Raw genomic sequence first — 6,000 nt, forward strand, 5'->3', positions numbered from 1 at the left:
AACCGTGAAGGACGAGAGAGGACCAGGCCTGGGACATTATTTTATGTGTTTGCGTTTTATTTATGCGCACCAGTCGGCCGTGAGGGGCTGGTGCGCCGTTTTGTATTTATTTTGAATATTAAAATTATGTTTTGATTGTGCGCCGGTTCCCGCCTCCTTCTTCCCGATGTATATGGAGTTGTATATTGTTACAGACACCTTGCTTGCGGGCCCAGGACTCATCTAGGAAATTGCCCTCAGCCCCAGAGTCTATTAAGGCATTACAGGAAACTGATAAACCAGACCACTGCAGGATGACAGGAATGACAGTGCGCGACTTTGAAGGAGAGATATAAGTAGCGCTCGCCAGTAATCCCTCACCTACTGACGAGCGCTGGCTTTTACTGGACATGTAGCCACGAAGTGGTTGGCTGCGCCACAATACATGCAGAGGCGGTGAATGATGCGACGTTCCCTCTCCTTTGTGGAGATGCGCAGCCCACCTAACTGCATGGGCTCTGGTTCAGGCTGAGTAGGTTGGGGGAAAGAGACGGGTGCAGCGGCAGAACGAGTGGGAGGATCCATGAGCCTAGAGCGGGGGCGGAGATCAAACCTCTTCTCTGTCCATATGGCCAGATCAATGAGGAGGTCAAGACGAGTCGGCAGATCATGGACGAGGACCTCGTCCTTGATGCTGGAACTGAGTCCCTCAAGGAAACGTGCCACGCGCACCGGCTCATTCCACCCACAAGTGGTCGAGAGGGTGCAAAACTCAATAGAATAATCCACGACTGAGCGTCTGCCCTGATGGAGAGTGGACAAGATGCGGGACGCCTCTTCTCCGCGGGCCGAACGGTCAAATACCCGAATCATCTCCTCCTTGAAGTAGTCAAAGCTAGCGACGTACTCGACCTCAGCCTCCCAAGCAGCAGTTCCCCACTCGCGGGCATGTCCAGTCAGGAGCGAGATGACGTAAGCGACCCGAGCACGCTCTCTAGCATAGGTCACTGGTTGGAGAAAGAAGACAAGTTCACACTGGGTGAGAAATGACCGACACTGTGAGGGCTCACCGGCATAACAAGGGGGGTTGTTGACTCTGGGCTCTGGGGATTCCAACCCCCTGGAAACAGGAGCTCCCGCTTTGAGTTGGTGAACCTGCATAGACAAATCCGTGAGCTGGGCGGCCAGAGAGTTAACCACGTGCCGAGCAGTGGCTAGCTCTGTGTCATGTCTTCCGAGCATGGCTCCTTGCAGCTCAAAGGCAGTCTGAATAGGGCTTGCACTCGCTGAGTCCATTATTGGCTTGATTATTCTGTGGTGTGGACAGATGAGGACCCAAGAGTGATGATGCAAAAAGGAAGCGTCTTTAATAGAGTAGCATTGCAACAGAAATAAGTCTTCGATATAACAACAAAAGGCAGCCGATGAGCCGGTACCCAAAAGGTAAACACAAAGTCGTTTACGTGAATCGGCAAACAGAGAGTTCTCGTAGATAAACGGGCCGGCGCTCGGGCAGCGTGTGGAGATAGGCGTTTAGCTGGATAAACTCAGGCGGCAGGTACGGTAACTGTCCAGAGTACTCGTCAGCACCAGCAGGACTGGACAGAGAGCAGAGCAGGAGGAGGAAAACCGAATCCATGACAGAAGGGCTATGAAACTTTTTTTTTTAAAACAATGGAACTTAAAGTTGTGAACTTAATTATCATTTAAACCATACAGCATGTGAATAAATAAAATGCATACTTTACATAACATTTCATTATTCATAAAATGCATAACGTTTCTGGTGTTTGGATTTGTACTTCAATATAAAGAGCAATATAAGGTTTAAGGATAGCCCTAGACTAGTTTCTCTCTCTCTCTCTCTCTCTTTAACAGCATTAGCTCGATAAAATATTCTTCCTTCAGTCTTCCTTCAGTTAGAATAAATGTTTTCCTGCCTTGCTAAATGTTGGTCTCATGGTCAATAAGTTGTATTCGCCTCAATCTGATTTAGTAAAGTCAAACCGCAGACAGTGAAGCTATGAGTGGAGTCCCGCACGCTGTGAGGCGGGAGCAGAGGAATCCGCTTGGTCTTAAAGTATTCCGCAAACACTCACGGTCACATATAACATTGATTTTTGTAATATCATTATGAATTATTAATTGATAATTTGTTATTATCATTATGGTCTTGTGAAAATAATAATATGGGGCTGCGAGAAAATAATGAATACAAAGAGTAGTGCTGCTGAGTGCAGGCATGTTTAAGCCCAGTAACACACAGTTCCTCAGAGCCAAAAAACAGACCGAATTCTGTTCAGCTGGAGGGGGTTGGGTTTTTTGGGGGTAGTTATGTATGGCTTGTGGGGGTCGAGGAAAAGGTGTGAATCTCTTGCTCTTTCATATGGATAGTGTCCTAAACTTGCTGAACCGGTTTGGGACTGTTGTTTTGGTTATAGACTAAAAAAATGGTCTGCCCCCACTTAAGATTTTTCTAGTTCTAGTCGTTCATTTGTTATATTCAACTAATAAGAGGTTTATACTAAATTTACATAATCAAGTCTTAATATATAAGTTTGCCACAAATCACATGCAGAAGTAGCCTAATAATTGTGAAAAATTAGACATTTTAATTATTTATTAATAAACAAATGTTTTCGTGTCGGCTGCAAGATGAAAATCACAGTGCTGGCTCTCTCCGACGAGAGAAATGCAACATTCACAGATTGTTGAATTTTAATGCACACTGTCATTACTGCGCATTAATAATTTTTGCACGCAGATGGGAGTTTTACTTACTCAAACATGTTCTGAGGGCAAAAAGGAAAATGATTGGTTTACAAATTCAACCAATGAAATTGAAGCAGAGGCGGAGTCAGGAAATTTGAACATGTGGAAGGAATTCTTCAGACAGATACGTTACTGACGCTTTGTGGGAGGCATTTATTGCAAGGTAAGTTCATTTACCATATATTCTCATGAAAAAAATGAAAATCTCTAACATTTTAGATAATTAGACACAGCATTATTAACATAACATATAATTAGCAAACAAAGATACACAGAACAAATAATCATGCATTTTCACTTGACTGCTTCTTCAGTTAATTGCAGCAAAGCTGGTTATGAGGTAACTGGAGTAAAACATGCTTTTCCAATGTTTCCACGCTGTCTGTGAAACAGAAATGAGCGAAAAAAAGTACTCATTCGTATCTCCTTGACATTACATCAGTCAGTTAGCGTTAGCATTAGTACTGCTATCAGGGCAGGAGTACTCGATATAACTGTTATTTTTAATGAACTGTGTGCTGCTTTTAGGGCAGGAAAACTCCATATTCATATTGCTAGTATTTTACTAAACTATGTGCTGCTTTCAGGGCAGGAGTATTCAATATTCATATTACTGTTATTTTTAGTGCATTTTGTGCTGCACTCAGGGCAGAAGTACTCAATATTCATATTAATATTATTTTTATAAAATATGTGCTGCTCTCAGGGCACGAGTACTCAATATTGATATTGCTGTTATGTTTAGTGTAAGGTACTGCTCTCAGGGTAGGAGTACTCAATATTCATATTACTATTATTTTACTAAAAGATGTGCTGCTCTCAGGGCACGAGTAATCAATATTCATATTACTGTTATTTTTACTGAGATATGTGCTGCTCTCAGGGCAGGAATACTCAGTATTCATATCACTGTTATTTTAATAAACGGTGTACTGTTCTCGGCAGGAGTACTTAATATTCATATTACAGTTATTTTTACTGATCTCAGGGCAAGAGTACTCAATATTCATATTACAGTTATTTTTACTGTTCTATGAGCTGCTCTCAGCATAGGAGTAATCTCTGGATGAACTCACAGAGACCGTAACATCATATATCAGTTTCTGTGAGGATATGTGTATTCCTACAAAGACTCAACTAATTTACAATAATGACAAACCGTGGTTCACTGCAAAACTCAGACAGCTCTGTCAGGCCAAAGAAGATGCTTACGTGAAGGGGGACAATGTCTTGTATAAACAGGCTAAATACACATTGGAAAAGGAGATCAAAGTGGCAAAGAGGAATTATTCTGAAAAAATAAGGACTCAGTTCACTTCCAACGACTCCGCATCAGTGTGGAAAAGTCTAAAGAAGATCACCAATTACAAGACACCACCCCCCAGCACTGTAGAGAATCAACGACTGGCAGACGATCTGAACAAGTTTTACTGCAGGTTTGAAAGAACACCCATCACCTGCCCTGAACGCCTCCCCACACAAAAATTCACACCCTTCACAACTCCTGCAACCAGCCCCAAATGCCTCTCCAAACAACCGTTCACACCATTAACAGCTCCTGCAACCCATCCTGAACACCTCTCCAATCAAGCACTCTCACCATTCACACCTCCTGCATCCCCCCTCTCAGGTGGGGCACCTGCAATTCAGATCAGCGAGGATGCGGTGCGCCAGGTCTTCCGGAAGCAGAAAAGGAAAAAAGCACCAGGCCCAGATTGTGTTACACCAGCATGTCTGAAATCCTGTGCTGACCAGCTGGCCCCCATCTTCACACAGATCTTCAACAGATCGCTGGAGCTGTGCGAAGTCCCTTCATGCTTCAAACGTTCCACCATCATCCCCAGACAGGCAGCAGCTAGTGAGGCTGGGAAAATACACATCCAGCACCCGTACAATCAGCACCGGAGCTCCCCAGGGCTGCGTTCTCTCCCCACTGCTCTTCTCCCTGTACACCAACGATTGCACATCTAAGGACCCCTCTGTCAAGCTCCTGAAGTTTGCAGACGACACCACACTCATCGGCCTCATTCAGGACGGTGACGAGTCTGCTTACAGACAGGAGGTAAAAGAGCTGGCTGTCTGGTGCAGTCTCAACAACCTGGAGCTTAACACGCTCAAAACAGTGGAGATGATCGTGGACTTCAGGAGAGACCCCCCTGCACTCCCCCCGCTCACCATCATGAACAGCACTGTGACTGCAGTGGAGTCATTCAGGTTCCTGGGAACCACCATCTCTCAGGACCTGAAGTGGGACATTCACATTGACTCCATTGTGAAAAAGGCCCAACAAAGGTTGTACTTCCTCCGCCAGCTGAGGAAGTTTAACCTGCCACAGGAGCTGCTGAAACAGTTCTACTCCACCATCATTGAATCTATCCTCTGCACTTCAGTAACTGTCTGGTTCAGCTCAGCTTCTAAATCTGACCTCAGAAGACTACAGAGGGTAGTCCGGACTGCTGAGCGAATCATCGGTTCAAATCTCCCATCTATTCAAGAACTGTACTTATCCAGAGTGAGAAAAAGGGCTGTCAAAATCACTTTGGACCCCTCACATCCAGCACACTCCCTCTTTGAACTGTTGCCATCTGGTCGACGCTACAGAGCACTGAGCACTAGAACAACCAGACACAGGACCAGTTTCTTCCCTCAGGCAATCCATCTTATGAACAGCTGATAATAACGGCGAACACACTACACTTTATATTTATATACACATACACTTTATTTATCTAACACACATACTTAGTATACACTTACATTTTGCACACAATATATATGTACATACATAACTGCATTTTGTAATATACCTGCCTACAATTGTCATTTGTATATTGTCATTCACTATCTACTTATTTGTATTTTTTATTCTTTTATTATGTGTTTTATGTTCTGTCGCTGTCATTCTGTTGTACTGCGGAGCTTCTGTCACGAAAACAAATTCCTCGTATGTGTAAACATACCTGGCAATAAAGCTCATTCTGATTATGATTCTGATTCTCTATATTCATACTACTGTTATTTGTAGTGTATTATATTCTGCTCTGGGGCAGAAGTACTCAATATTCATATTACTGTTATTTTTACTGAACTATGAGCTGCTCTCAGGGCAGGAGTACTCAATATTCATATTACAGTTATTTTTTACTGTTCTATGAGCTCTACTATTTTTGTTGAAATACTAAAATGTTTACAAGAATACTTTTTCAGAAATGCTCCATCACAGTGATTGGATGCTTCTTAAGAACAAAA

Source organism: Carassius auratus, chromosome 43 (genome assembly GCF_003368295.1).
Source record: "Carassius auratus strain Wakin chromosome 43, ASM336829v1, whole genome shotgun sequence".
Lineage (NCBI taxonomy): Eukaryota > Metazoa > Chordata > Actinopteri > Cypriniformes > Cyprinidae > Carassius > Carassius auratus.